Source organism: Bos grunniens, chromosome 27, assembly GCF_055505025.1.
Source record: "Bos grunniens cultivar Pamir isolate PY7600 chromosome 27, Bosgru_T2T1.0, whole genome shotgun sequence".
In the NCBI taxonomy this organism is placed as follows: Eukaryota; Metazoa; Chordata; class Mammalia; order Artiodactyla; family Bovidae; genus Bos; species Bos grunniens.
Genome location: NC_141191.1, coordinates 28,097,426 through 28,118,091, shown reverse-complemented (window position 1 = coordinate 28,118,091; position 20,666 = coordinate 28,097,426). Strand labels below are relative to the sequence as shown.

Below are 20,666 nucleotides of genomic sequence, written 5' to 3'. Positions count from 1 at the left end.
ATACATGATGGGTGACTTCCCTGGCAGTCAGTGGTTAAGACTCGGTGCCCCCACTGCAGGGGCACCAGCTCAATCCCTGGTCAAAGAACTAAAATCCTGCATGCCATGTAGTACAGCCAAAAAATTAAAAAAATAAGAAAATATACATGATGGACTCCAACTAAAAGGTGAGCGTGAGTTTGCCCTTTGGTTTGGGCCCTTGGGTGTCACGATTTGCATTTGGCAATGTGCTGTGTAGGTCTTTCCCCTCTTCCGTGTGACAGCCTCTTCTCAATCTTCAGCATCACTTTCCTGAGAAGCCCACCCTGGGGACCTTCTCTGAAGTTGTCTCTTCCCTCCTCCCATCCCTGTGTATCATATCACCTTGCTTATTTAATTCATGGCACGGACCACAGTTTATAATCAGAAATTTGTTTATCTGCATGTGTGTTTTCTGTCTCATCCACTTGTTTATCATCTCACAATCTCAGGGGCCCTCTGTTTTTATTCCTCTTACTGTATCCCCAACATTTAGCACACAATGCTCATTGGTACTTAGTAGGTTCTTAATAAACACTGAATTAATAGATGAATCCATCCATTCAGTAGGTAGCACGACTGACATTCAGTGATGAGATCCCTTGTTTTTTATCCTTTACTTTTTAAAGCTTTCTATTTAGTTGTTATAAAGTTGCACATATTTTAGTATAAGATTTTATTCATCATACTTTTAAACTGGTTTGGGAAAGTTGCTCAAATCACAGCTCCAATACCTACCAATAGATCCAGTTTTTTCCCAGAGGTAGTAGTGTTTATTAGATATTCCCATTATCTTAAAGCCCGATGTGTTTGTTCCTATTATAGTTGCTCCAGTATTATCAGACTGACCTCTCTGTTGGCATGAGCTATGGATTCTCAGTGAGTATTCAAGTTTGAGGGCAGGGAGGAAGGGGTGAGTAAAATGATCCAAGGAGCTTAGAGAGAAAATACTGGAGCTTCTGTTTATATACTTTTGCAGATAGGTAGGAAAGAAATTGACCTTTGTGGATATTTAATATGTTTTGACAGTAGTTCATGGGTGTGTATGTTCAGTCACTCAGTCGTGTCCTGCTCTTTGCGATTGCAGGGACTGTAGCCCACCAGGCTCCTCTATCCATAGAGTTTTCCAGGCAAGAACATGGGAGTGAGTTGCCATTTCCTTCTCCAGGGGATCTTCCCCACGCAGGGATCAAAACCATGACCCTTGTGTTTCCTGCCCTGGCAGGCAGATTCTTTACCACTGCGCCACCTGGGAAGCGCCAGTTCATGTTTAAATTTGTGTATTAACATCCAGACATTAGGGGTACATACTCAGGTTTTTGTTTTTGTTTTTTTTTTACTGATGGGCTTCTCATTTTAAACAGTGTAGAAGCCACTAGACTACAACATTCTGTTAGGGTAAATTTTTTGAAGACATAGTTGTTTGCGTCACTGATGAGGTCAAAGATCATGGATACTGCTCAATTCAGGATAATTCTCTTTCCATTGGAAAACAGGAAAGCTATAGGTTGTACCTCTGGCCTGTCTGTAGTTCTCCACAACATCACTTTGTAAACACTTAGGATCAGTCCTAGGAAAACAGCTGACAATGGAAACCCCACTGACAGCAGGTCAGTAAAATTATCTTGGTACATGGAGGGCAGAATATTCTATTTTTACCATGTTTTTCCCTCAGGCCTCAGTGAATCAGAGGAACTGTGTCTGTCCCTTGGGTTGATGCGTAATTCTGCTGGAGCTGGTGAAGGTCAAACTGGAGGGCCATTTATGTGATGGAAATTTACATGCTTTGCTCCCATTCTTCTAGTGGTGTGAGACTCACCGCCTCTTGAGTACTGAATTCCTCATGTCAGCCTGAAGTCTGCTCTTCCATAACTTCTGTCCATAGGTCTTCCCAACCCACTAAAGCCCAACCCTCTCTCAAATGACTGCTTCCCAAGGGCTGGAGGAGAGTTTCTTGGGTCTCTGATAGGTTGTTCTGCTTCAGACCAGATATTCCCAGGCTTTTCAAGCTCTTGCCATATTCCATGATCCTTAGTCACCACACATGCTAGTTATCCTCCTTGAAATGGGCTCTCATCTGGCCTGTGGTGCGGGGCCCAGAACTATCTGTGATTACAGAGAGATGGCCCAGTGAGTGTAGGCCAGGCACCCCCTCCCTTTGCCCTGAACACCATGTTTCTATCATGTGGATGAGCCAGCTACTGGCTCTCCCTACAGACATATTACATTGCAGACACATACTGAGCCCCGGAATGAGGAAATCCCCTCTCTCCTCCCTGGGAACAAACGTGAATAATGGATCTTTTTTCAAGGTACTATGGAGTTTAGAGGGGAAAAAATGCTATAAATGTCGAGCACCAACTATCTGCAGCATTCTGTGGGCTTCTGATCCTTATCGATGAGCACACAGACTGATTTATGTCCGCGGTCAGGGTGAACATACTCTTTCACATTCTTTTCTTTTCTCTTGCGATTATCTTACATGTGCCTTTCGACGTATCAACAGAATCTGTAAACTCAGTTCCCTTTAATAGTAACATAACATTCCATTGTCTTAATGTACGATAGTTCGCATAACCTTTTCCTAATTTGGGGCATTGGGTCATGCCCCATTTTTCCACTGTTGTGAATGGTGTTACCGTAAACCTCTCGGTGCTATTTACTTGCTTTTCTCTTTTGCATATTTCCCCTGGGGTCTATTCCTCAGCGGGGACCATTGGGTCAAAGTGTAGGGACAGTTTTATAGCTCTCTTTTATATATTGCCAGCCTGATCTCCAGAGGCGATGGATGTTTTTCAAAAGTGCCAAAGAAGACAACCAGGGCCTGGAGAGATCATAGCTTAACTGGAAAAGCTGGTCCTGTGCGTTGCTTCAGGTTCCTCTCTAGTACCCTCTCCAGTACTAATGATGGAGATATGAAGGAGGGGACTTTAGGAAGACCAGCACCCTCTGTACCCAGACGTGTTCACCCAGAAGTGCAATTGCTTCCTTTCTGGTTGGTTTTTTTTTTAATGTGGACCATTTTTAAGGTCTTTATTGATTTTGTTACAATATTGCTTCTGTTTCATGTTTTAGTTTTTTGGTCACTAGGCACGCGGGATTCTGGGTCCCCGACCAAGGACCGAACCTGTACCCCCAGCATCGGAAGGCAAAGTCCTGACCACTGGGCCGCAAGGGAAGTCTCTGCTTCCTTTCTGTGAGGGGATTTTTGTCTTCTGAAAGGAGGTTTCACTGCCTGACCTAGGTTCTAATCTCAGCTTTGCCACCACCTCCAAATGTGTGCCATTAGACAAATCCCCTAACCCCTCTGAGTTGATTTCTTCCTCGTCTGTGAAGAGGTTAAATGATAGTCCTTACTCAGGGAGTTTTGAGAAGCTTTTGTAGAGTTCTGGGCTCTTGTCATTCCCCATGACTCACTTGGTGTGAAGGGTCTACAAGTTCCTTCCTGCCTTGTACTGCTAGGAGCCAGCTCTGTTTGCCCTGGGACTGAGGGCAATAAACCTCTGTCAGGGAATGCATGGATTGTCTTCACCCATAACCTTGCTTCCCTGTGTTTAGGAACTGGAAAACACTGTGGGAAAGTTTATGAAGAATTATGTCTTTAACAGGTGAGGAAAGGCCCGCACGTAAATGTTTATAGGATGTGCTGGGTCTGAGGCCCATGCTTCGGTTTCCTCATCAGTTTCCTCATCAGCGTGGCTGCAGGAAGAGCATCTCGGTTTTTTCAAGACCTCCAGAGGTATATGACTTTGTAGACGAGATGGGCCGAAAGCTTAGGGAGGGAGGTCAGAGAGAGCTCTTCATTTCAGAAAAGGGTACTCACAGGGAAGGGCCTGGGTCTCTGGGTCCCCAAGGCTGTTTGCAGCACCCTTGAGTCCCTGGGAGAGGTTGGGAGGATGTGTTCAGGACCTGCCTTGTGAGACTTCCCTGGAGGCCCAGTGGTTAAGACTCTGCCCTTCCACTGCTGGGGAAGCAGGTTAGATCCATGGGTCGGGAAACTAAGATCCCACATGCCATGCAGGGCTGAGGTGGGGGTGGGGGGCCAAAAAAAAAAAAAAAAAAAAGACCTGCCTTTCATCTCTCCAGTCTCCTTCTTGCTATTGCAGAAAAATGACAATAGGCTTCTGCAGGGGACCACCCTCCACTGGGGGGACATTTCTTCCATTCTCCAATGGCCTAGGTTAATGGGGCCACAAAGGCTTGCTCCTTCTCCCACCAGCAGGGCTTCCCAGGTGGCTCAGTGATAAAGAATCCGCCTGCCAAGGCAGGAAACGTGGGTTCGATCCCTGGGTGGGGAAGATCCCCTGGAGGAGGGCATGGCAGCCCACTCCAGTATTCTTGCCTGGGAAATCCCACAGACAGAGGAGCCTGGTTGGCTACAGTCCACGGGGTTGCAGAGAGTCAGACACAACAGAGCAGCTGGGCACACACTTCTCCCATCTAGAGGTGGAGTCTCATGCCTCTCCCCTTGGAGCTGGCCTGTCCTTACTGACCTCCTTGACTAACAGAATGCTGTCCAAGGGACATTCTAGAACTTCTGGGGGTAAAGACCTAAGAAGCTGTGTAGTTTCCACCCAGGTCTCCTAGAACACTTTCTCTGGGAGCCCTGGGCACCACGTGAGAGTTTGTCTGCCCTGAGACTGCCATGCCATGAGGTCTTGGGAACACACTCCACTCAGCAGTTCCAGTCAAGCCCACCAGGCTCGAGACACGTGAGTGCAAGGGTGAAGCCACGGACCCTCCAGCTGAGACCTCCTGAGGTGATACACATGAAGCAGAAAAATCACCCAACTGAACTTTCCCGAATTCCTGAACCCCAAGGTCAGGAGACAGACTGCTGTTTTAACCTGCTAAGCCCTGGGGAAATTTTTATGCAGCCACAGAGCAGAGAACACCAGAGCTACCTGGGCTGAGCTGAGTCCCTGCTTCATGCCCTCCCCTCAGCTGTAATCTCGCTTCTCACTCTCGGGACTAAATATCAGAGGCCATGCAGAAGTCATTGACGTCAGCCCTTCTCTTTGACAGGATTCCCCAGATGTATTTTTGGCCTCGTGTCTATTATTTATGATCCCTTGTTGAATTTTACAGTCAGATAGGACAGGAAGCATCGGCAGAGTTCCAGAATCCTGGCTAACTGGATTTTTCTGTTGTATTCAAAGAGGAAATGACAAAGCAAAAATCTCCAGCGCTCTTCCTGTTATATGAGTAGCCCCCGATACATGTGGGGTGACTCGATTCTCTGGCAGCCCTGTTTGGAGAGCCTCAGATCTTAAACGAGGACCTGTTCAGAGCACCCAGATATTTAAGGAATTCCAGTACTCCTTCTTGATGATGCTCATCCCTCTTCTGGTATCCCAGGAGACCTGTATTTACATTTATTTTATTTGAATTTATTTAAACATGTCAGAAGATTAAAAGCGCACCTTACCACTGCAGATGTTTCCCATGGAGACTATTAACAGGACCCAGACACGCACGAGAATCTGAAATACCGAAACAATTGCCATTTCAGTTTTCAGGCTTCTCTGCTATGACATGTCAATTATTAACTAAGAAATTAATCATTAAGGGCATTAATGAAATTGACCCAACCGTCTTGCTGGGCCACATTGCTCCCTACACAATGGAGCCCGTTAACTTCTGGCTTTTTCCACCCCTTTCATAGCAACCTTCTTTCTACGGGCTGTGTATTTTGAAGGGAGCCAACTCTTTTATTTCTACTTACTTCCGTGGCTGGTACTAGTAACCACTAGGGACCTCAAAACCAGCACTTCCTCTAACCTTCAGCCCTTCCAAAGCAGATTCTCAAAGGTCAGCAGTTCTACACTGACTCATTTGTTTCTCCACTCATTTATTTTTTTTCCCACCCATACATTTATTTACTTATTCAATAATCGTTGATAAAATGCTTGAAATGTACCAGACATTGTGTTAGGCATTTGGGATAGAAGATGAAGAACACCTGGCTGTGCTTGACAAGAGGCTCACGGTGCTTAATAGATGCTCAGTAAACAGATAAGGAATCCCTCTTCAAGAGGCCACGCTGGGATTTCTTGCCGGGGGAACTGAAGCTCTGGGTAAGTAACTAGCTGGACAATAATGAGGCAGGAAGGAGAGAAGGCGTGTCTGCTTCTCTGTCCTGACCACATCGCTGTATTCCTTTCCCTCCTGCTCTGCTCCTCCTGGTCCTTCCGCTGCACTTGGTCTTAACATTGATTCAAAGTCTGAGACTTCAATCTCTGGGATGATACTACACTGTCTCTTGGCTCCAAGGCAATGCTTATGAGAGGATGCTACTGCCAGTTCTAGAACATCCCTTATTAATCTATTATGGAAAAGCAACAACTGTATTCCAGTGAAAGCAAAAGATGTCTCAGAAAAATTTTAGTCCACGAAAGATGCCAAAGCCCCTCTTAGAAGGCAAGACAAAGTCAGCCCTTATCCTCGGAGCTAGCGACTTGGTTGGCACTAAAAGGTTGCTCAGGGTTACTGTTGTGTGAAGGGTCTGGAAGCCCTGAAGCTCAGCATACGATTGCACTGGGCATAGGCAGGCCTTGGAGACCTTGAAACTGAGAACAGTATAAAATGCAGCCGATTTCAGTAGTGTTGAGGTCATTGCCCTCACCCAACCTACTATTTTAACACTGCTCAATCCTTTCTTTAGAGCCTTTTTCCTTCTTCCATTCTGAGCATAGGCATGGCCAGTCAAGGCCAAAGCTCCAGAAGACAAGTGAATCGATTGGGAAAGTAATTGAAGAAATTTCCAGAGGTGGTTACTAATGAGGGTTTACATGTCAAACATCTATCATGACTCACTTTCAAACTGTGGCTTGGCTGCCCAGGTGACAGGAAGCAATGCAGAGCTCCAAGACGATGAATGAGAAAGTTCCCTGAGTTTCAGAACAGAGACTGGAGGCGCCATCTAGGAGACCCGCTGGACACTCAGACTGGGTGAGTGGTATTGACCTTGGTGTCTACTCTACACAGGCTCTCAACCTTGCCCTGTCCTTTGCCCACGTGGCTTCTGTTTTAAGAAGTACTCAAAATGCCTTCTACTTTGGGTTCCTGGTCCTAACTCTGTACCAATAGGCAGGTGTTCAGACGGAAAGAGCATCACTGGTCCAATCTATGCTGATGCTGACCTGCTGTCTCACTCAATAACTGAAACTTCTGCCTGTTCTTTTGCCATCTCCCCTGCTGATAATGGCTGCCAGCAGTCAAGGGCTCCCTCTCAACCCCTTCTCCACCTGAAGTCCTGTACCCGCTCCTACCACTTTCCAGAACACATGAGTAGCCAGGCAATGCTGTGAATCATCACAAATTGGTCCCAACCAAGTTGATTAAGAAATATTAGACTTATGTAGTGGAAAGGGCTTGTGCCTAGGAGCAAAATCCTGTTTTTAGTGAGAAAAAGAGGACATAAAACTGTACAAGGTATCATAAACTTAGACTTAAGAAGTTACTTAGAAGAAATAACAATGCTTAATGTATATGTGCCTAACAGCAGAGCCTCAAAATACATGAAAAAAGAAACTGATGGAATATAAGGAGAAATTGCAAGGAAATGAATGCACAATCATAGATACTGACTTCAACACCCCTCTATCAGAAACAGACAAATCCATGAAGCAAAAAATCAGTAAGGACATAGTTGAACTCAATAGCACCATTAATCAACAGGATAGAAGAGACGTCTGTGGACTACTTCATCGACATGCAATGGAATATACATTCTTCTTGAGCTCACATGGAACATTTACCAAGATAGAACACCTTTTAGGCCATAAAACATACTTCAGTGGTTGTAAAAGAACAGAAATCATACAATCTCTGCTTTCAGATCTGACAGGCACCTTCTAGGCCATAAAACATACTTCAGTGGTTGTAAAAGAACAGAAATCATACAATCTCTGCTTTCAGATCTGACAGGAATTAAACTAGAAATAAATATAAAAAGACGGCTGAAAAATCCCCAAGACACATCTGAACAACACATGGTTCAAAGAAGAAATCTCAAGAGAAATTTTGAAATATTTTGAACAAAATGAAATTGAAAATACAGCTTAAAGTATGCAGCAAAAGCAGTGCTTAGAGGGAAACTTTTAGGACTTATATGTGGAGTCCAAAAAAAAAAAAAAGATGCAGATGAACTTATTTACAAAACAGAAACATATTCACAGACATAGGAAACAAACTTAGGGTTACGGGAGGGGAAGAAGGGAGGGAAGGGATAAATCAGGAGTATGGGAGTAACAGATACACATTACTGTATAAAAAAGCTTAGATAAACAACAAGGACCTACTGTACAGCACAGAGAACTATGTTTGATATCCTATAATAAACCTAAAGGAAAAGAATCTAAAAAAGAATATGTGTATAATATATACATATGTATGTATATCTGAATCACTTTGCTGTACACCAGAAACTAATATAACATTGTAAATAAGCTATTCTTCAGTAGAAAAATACATTAAAAAAAGAATATGTATCACTTAGATATTCAGAAAAACAACATTTATTTTTAAATAAGAGGAAATGAAAGAGCACAGGGTTTGAACTCAGGACCGAATTCAGTCTGGGCTACACCCCTTACTAGCTCTGTGACCCGCGAGGCCCTTAGCACGGCACACCTCAGTTTCTGCATCTGTAAAATGAGGATGGTAAGACCTACCCCACAGTGGTTTGCATGTGTATATCTGCATACAAATAAAGATAAAACTATACAAGGAAAATGTGCAAGGCGCCTGAGGGATGCTCACTACGCATTGATTTCCAAGCCCTTTAAGGATATTTGGGAGTTGGTAGGTTCCAAGGAAATTTTGCTGGGCACACACAAGGCCTTTTGTTCACCCTTCTCCCTTTCCCATCCTGACATTCCTGATGACACAGACAACCCACCTAGGGGGGCTGTCCACTCCCCTAGGCACCAAGTGTCTCCATTTTGGAGGAGATAGGGGAGCCCTGGAAAGGAAGCTGTTTTCTACTTTGAAAACCCCAGAAAGCGCAAGGCTCTGGGACAGGCTGATACCGTCTCTTTTCTCCCTCTGCCATGCTTTAAAGAACGTTCTGGGCTTCCTGTCCCAGCCTGAGGGAGAAACCAAGGGTACACGTCACTAGAAAATAACTACGGGGCCAGAGCCTTACACGGGAACTTGGATCCGGAGTGGGCTTTGGGCAGACAAGGAGGAGACTGTTGCAGAGCTGGGATGGCGAGGAAGGGTGCCCAGGGCCCCAAGGGGGATGGGAACAAAGGACTCAGTCTCCCAACAAGCCTGGGCCGGGTCAGGCAGAACTGGGGGAGTCGTGAGCGGAAAACCACCCGGGCCCCTCCAGCTAAGGGCGAGGTGTGGAATGTGAGAGGAAGGTGAACGGAATGGCATGAAGGGACTTTGGTTCTGATTCACATTCAGTTTGACTCTGAAGCATTCCAAACGTGGTGGGAACAGAGCCTGTTTGGAGAGGATTGTTATCTGAGGACAGAGCAGGATGAAGGGAAGGGTGGGGGGTGATGGCTGACGGCTGCAGAGAGCATTCCAGCTTGCAGATAAGTGAAGCCAGAAGGTTAGGCATGATTCAGTGGAAGTCTGAAGAACTGCCCGTTCCACTCCTGACCTGAGTTGAAATGAGACACATCAGAGAGAACTTTTGAGGCTACGTGGTTCCGTAATGCTGGGCTTGATCAGTGGCTGTCAGATTTCAACTAAAGACATTTCCTCTTACTCTAAATTTGCATTCCAGGAAATGTGCCTGTTCTCTTTTGTGTGTTAACTGAAAACTTCCCTGGTGGCTCTGCAATGCAGAAGACCCGAGTTTGATCCCTGGGTTGGGAAGATCCTCTAGAGAAGGGAATGGCAACCTACTCCAGTATTCTTGCCTGGGAAATCCCATGGACAGAGGCGCCTGGTGGGCTCTGGTTCATGGGGTCGCAAAGAGTTGGACATGATGAACGATTAACACACACACTAACTATCCATGGCTGGTTCCTCTTACTCTAAATTTGAATTCCAGGAAACTTGCCTTTTCTCTTTTACTTCTCTAATTTTCATTGGTAAGATAGGATTTCAGAAGCCAAGATGATTCACGTTGTACAGCAGAAACCAATACAACATTGTAAAGCAATTATCCTCCAATTAAAAACTAAGAAAAAAAAATACTAAGAAAATCAGAATGAAAGCTGTCAGTGATGGTCGTGTTATGGGGGACTGAATGTGACAAGAGAGTAACAATAAATGATGACAAAATTCCATTCAGTTCAGTCTCTGAGTTGTGTCCCAACTCTTTGCGACCCCATGGACTCCAGCATGCCAGGCTTCCCTGTCCATCACCAACTCCCAGAGCTTGCTCAAACTCATGTCCGTTGAGTTGGTGATGCCATCCAACCATCTCATCTCATCTCATCGTCAAAATTCCATAGGCATCTTTCAACGATAAACTTGACTCCCTTGTCTTTTGTCATCTTAGCCCTTACCTGCCTCCAGCCACACTCCCTTTTGTTCCATGGGCTCCTCCTGGGCTGAAGGGTACAAGCCACTTCTTGGAGTGGAGATGAAAGAGAACGGTGGCTTGGGTACCCTCAGCATCACCTGTGTTCACTGACCACCGGTGTTCACTGACCACCAGGAGGTAGGGGGCTTATTCTCCATTTCCAACGATCTTACACCTCACTCTCGGGAAATGTAAGAGTCTCCAACATTTCAAAAGGATGGACTTTGAGGTTACAGAGGACATCCGTGAGAGGTGGATGGGTCATTTCCTCTTTTTCTTTAAAAAATGTTTTATTGATTTGGCTGCGCCTGGTCTTAGTTGTGGCACAGGGGATTTCTGATCTTTGCTGCAGCGTGTGGGATCTTGACTCACAGTGTTTTAGTTGCGGTGTGTGAACTCTTAGTTGCAGCACATGGAATCTGGTTCCCTGACCAAAGATTGAACCCAGGCCGCCTGCATTGGGAACACAGAATCTTAGCCACTGTACCACCGAGGAAGTCCCAGGAATGCATTATTCCGCTGCAGACTCTCTTTCCCTGACCTTCCAGGCTCATTGTCTTAACCCACCAAAATGCTGTTCTGGAGAAATGAGCAGCTTTGGACGTGCTATTTCTTCTGCTATAAAGTCCTGGCCCCAGATCTCAGCATGGTTCACCCCTTTAACCCTTCACCTTTGGGCTTAGCAGCAGCAGCAGCAGCAGCATTTTGACAAAAAAGCTTTCTGATAAGGGTTGACTTGTGTCCCTTCGGAATATGTTGAAATCCCAACTCCTAGTGCCTGTGACTATGACCTTATTTGGAAAAAAGATCTTTGCAGATGACCAACGGAAGATGAAGTCATTCATTAGGGTGCGATCCTAACCCAACATGACTGGTGTTCTTGTAGAAAGATGACACTTAGAAACAGAGACAGATGCATGCAAAGGAAAGATGGTGGGAAGGCATGAGGAGAAGACAGCTATCCACCAGTCAAGGAAGACCTGAGGTTACCAGAAGCCAGGAGAAAGACACGGAACCAATTCTTCCTCACAGCCTCAGAAGGAACAGACCCTACCAATACCTTGGATTCAGACTCCCATGAGACAATATATCTCTGCTGTTTAAACCACCCAGGTTGTGATACTTTATTACAGCAATCCCAGTACAGTACCTTGCTCAAACTGCATTATTTAAAATTCCCCTGTCTGTACCTCTTGTTTTCTCCAGAGTACTTATTACTATCAAATATCTCCGACTCTTTGCAACCCCATGTTCTATAGCCCACCAGGTTCCTCTTTCCATGGGATTCTCCAGGCAAGAGTACTGCTGTGGGTTGCCATTCCCTTCTCTAGGGCATCTTCCTGATCCAGGGATTGAGCCTGGGTCTCCCACATAGCAGGCAGATTCTTTACCAACTGAGCCACCAGGGAAGCCCCTAAGGGTACTATATATGTAGCTATTTACTTTTTGCTCTGTATTTGTTTATAGCCTGTCTCCCTCCACTGAGTGTACACAACACAAAGGCAGAGATTTTGGTACGTTTCTTCATGTATTCCCTGCATCTAGAACCAATACTGCCCTTACACCCCTACAGGCTGTACGAGGCTCTCTCTGGCCCTTCTCTGGTCGTGCCTCCCTCACTGCCCCCTCACTCTTCACCCCGAGGTGAAGAGTCTGTGTGGGTAAGTGGCTATGCCACATGGAGCCCACACCCCTGCTTCTAGACCATGCACCAGGAACCCACATGTTGGCCTCAAGCCCACTTCCAGAGTCTGCATCAGCCTCTTCCTTGAGTCTGTCCTAAGACTCTAGCGAAATGGGTGTGGATGGAGGTTCGACTGGCTGGAGCATCCACACAGCTTGCAGAGGGGCCTTTCTGGTGTGGGAGAAAGTTTCAGGGTAAGATGAGAAGAAGAGGGGGACACAGGCCGGGGTCTTCCTTTGTATTTGCCTCTTGCCTCTCAAAAGGTAGGGGGTTGGGGGAGACTCTACCTTGAATCATGTCTGGCATACAGCAGGCACTTGGTGAACAGGAATAAATGAATGTGTGAGTTACTCTTCAAAGCTTTTTTTATTTGAATTACACAGTCCTTTAAAGAAAACATCAGAACTTCCCCGGTGGTCCAGTGGTTGAGACTTCACCTATGTTTTAATTAATTAATTTTAAAAATCTTCATAATTGCTCTACAATATTGTGTTAGTTTCTGCTGTATGATGAAGTGAACCAGCTGTATGTATACTACATCCCCTCCCTCTTGGAGCTCCCTCCCCTCTCACCCCCATCCCACCCATCTAGGTCATCACAGAGCACTGAGCTGAGCTTCCTGTGCTTTGTAGCAGGTTGTCACTAGCTATCTATTTTACACATGGTAGTATATACCTGTCAATTTCAATCTCCCACCCTCCCCTTCCTCCACCGGCTCCACATGTCTGTTCTCTATGTCTGTATCTCCGTTCCTATCTTGGAAATAGATTTAGCTGTACCATTTTTCTAGATCCCACATATATGCTTTAATATACAATATTTATTCTTCTCTTTCTGACTTACTTCACTCTGCATGACAGACTCCATCCATGTGAGACTCCCCTTCTAATGCAGGGAGTGTCGGTTAAATTCCTGGTCAAGCAGCTAAGATTCCACATGGCTCGTAGCCAAAAAACCAAAACATAAAACAGAAGCGATGCTGTAAAAAATTCAATAAAGACTTTAAAAAAGATCCACATCAAAAAATAATCTTTTTTTAAATAAACAATATCAAATCCTCAATGATTCAAATCAAAAGCAGGGCATATTCCTGGCTTTCAGGCTTGACCCAGTCTCCTTCAACTGTGAAATCCACAAGGCACTCCCATCCCCCTGTGTCCTTCATCTTTGCCATCCAACCTTCTGGGGGCTGGGATAAAGGAACTGTTACATCAGTTCACAGGAGCCTGCTAATAATACAGGTAGTGAGAGAGACTTTTAAAACATTGCAGTAAAAGAACTGTAAGGAAAGGTCAATAACTTTACTAAAAGGATGAATTTCTAATGAGGGGATTTGGGGGGATGATCTGTGCCGTCTGGAATATGTCGGGGTAGGTTAGGTTTTGGAGCTTGTTATCACCTATCCTGCATGTGGTCCACCTGGTTCTTGCTGCTCAGGTAAAAACAGAGTAGAAACTCCTTCCTTTGCCGGTAAACTATTGGGGAAATGGGCTTCCCTGGTGGCTCAGCTGGTAAAGAATCCACCCGCAATGCAGAAGACCTGGGTTCAATCCCTGGGTTGGGACGATCCCCTGGAGGAGGGCATGGCAACTCACTCCAGTATTCTTGCCTGGAGAATCCCCATGGACAGAGGAGCCTGGCGGGCTACAGTCCATAAGGGTCACAAAAAGTTGGACATGACTGAGCAATTAGTTGGGCAGGTGATTTTGTTTCTGATGCTCACCAACCTGGTTTGCCAATTCCTCCCACGTGGGGAATGCACATTGGATCGTGTTTGGGTGTAAACATGTGATCGTGTTTGGATTTTAAGCCAGTTTTTAAATTGGGATTTGGGGCGGGGACGTGACAATATTTATGCTAACTACTACCTAAGGCTTCCTGACCCAGGAGAAACCTCTGAAATTTCACAGGAAGGGGATCCTTGAGATGTTGGGCCCTGAAGACTCCCTGTGGTTCCTGCAGAGATCTAAGGACTGTGGTTGGAAGGCTCAGGGTCACACAGACCCTGAGCCTTGCCGGTCTCAGGGCCAGTACACTGCTGCCTGTGCTGGCCTGCAGCTTTGATGCGTGTAGTCGACTCACCAGCACAGCCCAGAGAGGCTCAGGAGCCAGGTCTGCTGACTTCCAACAAGTTAAACGCTCACCCCACAACACTGGCTTTGGGGCTTCATCAGATGGGATGAGTGAGCGAAGAATGCGTACAACCAGGATACACATCTCATTTCTTTTCTTCTTTTAGAAACGAGGACTAGAAACTAGATTCATAATTTCTGCTAGTTTCTGCCTCAACCTCATAAAAGCGACTATTGGAATACTTTCAAAGGTAATACTCAGAAGTACTGTTTATTGAGCAATTACTATGTGCCAGGCACTTTGCCCCTGTCATTCATTCTTCACAATGAACCCTCCTGGTGAGAATGATAATTCTCCCCATTTTAGGCAGAGATAATGGAGTAAAACATTTATTTACTTTAAAGATCTTACCCAAGGACACACAAGTAACCATCTAGGAATCTGCAGATCGATCTAACCGCACAGCCCGTGCTGTGGACTGCTAAGCTACTCTGTCTTTGTGATGTGGTTACATTCTCACACTCAGTTACTTTATTCCACATGTGTGCCGAGGGCCTGCTCTGTGCGGGGCACTTTCCTCCACTCTGAGGACTATGACGGTGAACAAAACTGGACCCAGTCCCAGACTTATAGAGCTAACAGGCTGGTGAGGAGAGGAACAATCAAACACCCACGCATACAAAAATAAAATTGCACACGTGGGCTTCCCTGGTGGCCCAGTCTGCCAACGCGGGAGACCTGGATTCAACCCTCATCTGGGAAGATCCCACATGCCCTGGAGCAACAAAGTCAGTGGGCCACAACTATTGAGCTTGCACTTTAGAGCCCGGGACCTGCAGCTGCTGAGCCCACGTGCTGGAACTACTGAAGCCCGCACCCTCTAGAGCAGTGCTCTGCAACGGGAGACGCCACGGCAAGGACAAGTCCAAGCACCACAGCTAGACAGTATCTCCCGCTCACCACTACTAGAGAAAAGCCCACACGACAGTGAAGACCCAGCACCGCCAAAAAATTCAAATAAAATTATTTTAAAAAATAAATAAAATTTCACATGTGACAAATGCTATAAAGGGGACCTACGGGATACTGTACAAGCCTATTGTGTTTTTGTTTGTTTTTCAATTTTTTACAGTTTTTAAAAATCACACAAGATAGTTGTTTTTAAGATTTTTGGTTTTTTGATGTGGACCATTTTAAAAGTCTGTATTGAATCTGCTACAATACTGCTTCTGTTTTATGATTAGGTTTCTTTGGTCCTGCAGCATGTGAGTTTAGCTCCCTGACCAGGGATCAAACCTACACACCCTGCATTGGAAGGAGGAGTCTTAACCACTGGACCACCAGGGTGGTCCTAAGTTTGATTATTTAAATTCCTATATTATTCTGTAGTTGTTTGACAGGTATCCATCTTGTTATTAAGATGATAAACTACCTTTGGTTGGAACTGTATCTTAGAACTGACTTCCACAGGTCTGGGCACACAATAGATTGTCCAAAAACACCCACTGGCCATGGGGAAATGTCTTTTCCATTTCTGCAATTCTAACATTTCTCATTAAATACTCTAAAATGTAGACAATGATGTACAAAATATCTGATCAAATCCTTCCAACACCTGGAGAAGCAGAGCCGAGGATGCGTATCCCAGCACTCTTCTGGAGTCAGGTTTTACACATAAGCTCGTGCATGCGCGGTCAGTCGCTAAGTCACGTCTGATTCTCTGTGACCCCATGGACTGCAGCCTGCCAGGCTCCCCTGTCCATGGGGTTTTCCAGGCAAGAATACTGGAGTGGGTTGTCATTTCCTCCTCCAGGGGATCTTCCCAACCCAGAGATCAAACCTACATCTGCTGCATTGGCAGGTGGATTCCTTACCACTGAGCCACCTGGGAAGTCCCACATGTACCCATCTGCTAACCACTCCCACATCCGTCCCTGGCAGGACCATCCTCAGTTGAGCCCAGTTAGCAGCACAAAGGTATGTGTCAGCCTGACTCAGAAAGCAAGTTGAAGCTGAGCTTCTGAGGTGGATGGCTGAAAGCCTGGGGACGCTCTTCCTGTGGTAGTACCTATTCAAAGTGTGCTTTCTCTGTCACGTCTGCGTTCTCGCTGAATTCATCCTTCTTACAGTCAGACGTTTATAGCACTTACTACCTCTCAACATATTGTATATTTATTTGTATTGTCTGCTCTGATGGGAATGTAAACTTTGAGAATAAGGACTTTTTATTTCTGCGTTTTACTTGGGGGAGCATTTTATTGAAGTAAAGACACAGCATGCATGCATCATAAACCTGGTCAATTTTAAAATGTATTTGGCTGCTCCCGGTCTTCCATGTGGCATGCAGGTTCATCTAGTTACAGCACGAGGCATCTTGTCCGGGCCCGCTGCATTGGGAGCGTGGAGTCTTGGCCCCTGGACCACCAGGGAAGTCCCCAGCCTGGTAAAATTTTGCAACATAAACACACCTAGGTAACCAGTACCTGTTTATCTGGAATAAAACATTCCCTCTCCCTAGAAGCTTTGTCACACCAAGACTCCCAGGACTGCCTTGGTCTTGCCCACTGTTGTAATCTGACACCTCCTTTGGTACCTGGCATACAGCAGGTGCTTAATAAACACAGATGGCTTCCAACTTACAATGGTTTAACTTGCAGGGTTTTTTTTCTTTAACTTTCTGATGGTATGAAAAAGATACACATTCAATAGAAACCACACTTGGAATTTTGATCTTTCCTCTGGTTACATACTCTGACGCTGGGTAGTGGCACCTGCCACAGCTCCAAGTCAACCACGTGATACACTTACAACCATTCTGGACCCATCAAGCATCTGGTTTTTCACTCTCAGTGCAGCATTCAATAAATGACATATACCCAACACTTTGCTTTAACATCGGTTTGTGTTAGATGATTTGGCGCAATTGTAGGCTAGTTTCAGTGCTCTGAGTATGTTGAAGGCTAAGCTATGATGCATTTTATTTTTATTTTCTTGGCTATGCTATGAGGCACGCAGGATCTTAGTTCCCCAACCAGGGGTCAAACCTGTGCCCCTGCAATGGAAGTGTGGGGTCCTAACCACCAGAGAATACCGTATGGTGCATTTTAATTGTAAAAAATAACTGTATTTATTTACCTTTGGTTGTGCTGGGTCTTCGTTGCAGCACAGGCTTTTTCTAGTTGCCGGAAGCGAGGGCTACACTAATTGTGGTGCTCAGGCTTCTCAGGCGCTTCTCTTACTGTGAAGCACGGACTCAAGGGGCACGTGGACTCAGTCGTTGCCACTCCCCAGGCTCTAGAGCACAGGCTCAGTAATTGCAATGCACGGCTTAGTTACTCCAGGGCATGTGGGATCTTCACAGACCAGGGATTGAACCTGTGTCTCCTGCATTGGCAGGGAGATTCTTTACCACTGAGCCACCAGGGAAGCCCCTTATGATGCATTTTAAACTGACAATATTTTCAACTTATGATGGGCTTACTGGAACGTAACCACAGCATAAGTTGAGGAAGATCTGTAATTGTTAAATAAATAAATCCATCCATTCATACATTCATAGTTATTAGGGGCCTAGTCTTTGCCAGGCACTGTTCAAAGTGCTGAATGCACTAAGAAAAATAAGTTACTCTCCCTTTCTTTAAAGATTCTCGATCAAGTGAACTCTCAGAGAAATGTTGAGATGTATCCCTGGAACCCTGTGGAGGAGAAGAGGCTACTTTGAAGGATGTTTATAGTTGCAGAGAAAGAAGGAATGTAGGCTGTAGCTCTGCAGAGTTCCTCTGGTGGTTTCAAGTTTTGCATACATGGTTGTCTTTTCTGATGTATGCAGTCCAACTTGGTTGCTCACATAGCAGAAATGTTTACTTTTCTGTTGCATTCTTAACGGGATCATTGAATGTTAAAGTCTCTCATTGATCATCACATTGAAATTCCAACTGTATTAGAAGTCTTTTGGTTGCAGGTAACAGAAAATTCAGCCCCAACCAGTTGACATGATAAATGGAATTTGCTGGCTCCTATAACTGTTAAGTTCAGCTATATGGTGGTTTTGGAGAAGGCAATGGCACCCCACTCCAGTAGTCTTGCCTGGAAAATCCCGTGGACGGAGGAGCCTGGTAGGCTGCAGTCCATGGGGTCGCTAAGAGTCCGACACGACCGAGCGACATCACTTTCACTTTTCACTTCCATGCATTGGAGAAGGCAATGGCAACCCACTCCAGTGTTCTTGCCTGGAGAATCCCAGGGACGGGGGAGCCTGGTGGGCTGCCGTCTATGGGGTCGCACAGAGTCGGACACGACTGAAGTGACTTAGCAGCAGGAGCATATGGTGGTTTTAAGGCAAACCATGATCCCAGGCTCAATAATTTCAACACTGATCCAGTTTAATTTCATGCCTTTCTCTGCCTTCCAGACTACCTGTTATGTCCCAAGCCTGGCTTCTTCATCATCTCAAGATGACTACTAGCAACGTTCCTGGACTGAATCTTTTTCATTCATGTCCAGGTGGATAAGAAGTCACTTCCATAGAAAAGTAAGAAAGTTTCTATTCTTGCAATCTCCAGCAAATGTCATCTCCTCTTGCATTTTATTGGCCTGGAGTTGGATATTTGCTCATTTTGAACCAAGCACTGTGACCAGCAACATGGCAGGGTGTGATGACTGGCTTAAACCAAATAGGGTTTGCCCTTGGTGATGGCTGATTCGATGTATCAACTTGACTGGGACACAGGGTTTCTATACACTGATCAAACATTATTTCTGACTGTGTCTGTGAGGGTGTTTCTGAAGGAGATGAATGTCTAAATTTGTAGACTGAGTAAAGTAGATTGCCCTCCCCAATGTGGGTGAGCCTTGTCTAATCTGTTGGAGGCTTGAATTGAATAAAGGTCTGGGGGGAAAGAAGAATTTGCTTTCTATCTGTTTTTGAGCAACAACATCAGTTTCCTCTTGTCTTTGGACTTGAACTCAATCCATCCACTCTCTTGAGCCTCCATCTGCAAGCTCCATCTTAACCCCACACGAGCCAATTCTTTATAATTAATCTCTTTATATATATATTTGTTCTGTTTCTCTGGAAAACCCTGACTAATACACCCCTGGAGCCAGGAGTGGGATCAGATTTTTCCCAAGGGGCGTTGACTGCATGAGAAAGGAATGGATAAGTGATGAAAATTGGGATTCTGTTGTCATTGAAAGGAAGAAAGGAAAGAAGAAAAAAAATTGGCGCGAGAAAAAGAACAAGCATCTGTGACACTTGTACCTCTCCTCTCTTTTTTAAAAAAGATTTTTATTTTATTTATTTGGCCTCACAGCATGTGGGATCTTAGTTCCCTGACCAGGGATTGAACCCTCACTCCCTGCATTGGAAGTACAGGGCCTTAACCACTGGACCACGAGGGAAGTCTCACATCTCTTCTGTCTTTAGTATCAGAGCCTTAGTACTTAATGCTCTACACCCCCATACTGCCTCTTGTGATTTATTGCCTGTCCAGTGCTAGGGGCTATGGGAAAATAAGGCCTCGGAATGTCCCAGAAAGTAGAGTTTAATATGATATAGAAGGCATCCACAAATAGCTACAGTGGAAGGTAGTATAATGACTACATGTCATCAAAGAAAAATCAGTAAGGTGCTCCCTGAAGAAAAACGCCCCTCTGTGGACACATGGTACTCCCCTCCTTAACTGGGTTGCATACAACTTCTTGTACGGGTGCTGAGCATCTTTACCCTGTGGACAGGGGGTTTCACAGAAACAGCACATTGTGCAACTTTCCTTAAAACTAAGACGTAAGGGACTTCCCTGATGGCCCAGTGGTTAGCAGTCCACCTGCCAATGCAGAGGACACGGGTTCCCTCCCTGCTCTGGGAAGATTCCACATGTTGAGGAGAGCTAAGTCTGTGTGCCACAACCACTGAGCCCATGCTCTAGAACCCACAAGTCGCAACTACTGAGTTCCTACGCCCAGAACCCATGCTCCACGACAAGAGAAGCTACCACAGCGAGAAGCCCGAGCACTGCATTGAAGAGTCGCCCCGCTGGCCGCAACTCGAGAAAGCCCACATGAAGAAACGAAGATGCAGAGCAGCCAAAAATAAATACATAAGTAAATTTTTGGAAAATTAAAATGCAATATGAACTAACACGGCTAAAATGCAAATCTTTCACGTCCAGGACTCTTACACATCCTTCAGAAGAACTGGAGGCTTAATTGAATGGAATATTATACAAACTTGAGCTTTAAAATGTACCCCTGAGTCTCCAAATATATTCCTGAAATATTTTTCCCTACATGGGAGAATATCTAGTAAGAACTTTTCTTCCTTCCAGAGTCCTAAAATAGTTGTTGTTGTTTTTCACACCTCCCTGCTCAACACTAGAGAGGGGACATGATTTTTTTGTTTTG

The 20,666-nt window shown here is 45.3% G+C and overlaps 1 long non-coding RNA gene across 1 annotated transcript; it reads left to right on the top strand.

Annotated features, from left to right (window-relative positions):
- The first annotated feature begins 4,594 nt into the window (after positions 1 to 4,594).
- Positions 4,595 to 19,169, top strand: LOC147343695 (uncharacterized). Its single transcript, XR_015156413.1, has 3 exons — positions 4,595 to 6,095; positions 6,861 to 6,969; positions 18,676 to 19,169. It is a non-coding gene; the product is annotated as an uncharacterized LOC147343695 (long non-coding RNA).
- Positions 19,170 to 20,666: the final 1,497 nt, after the last annotated feature.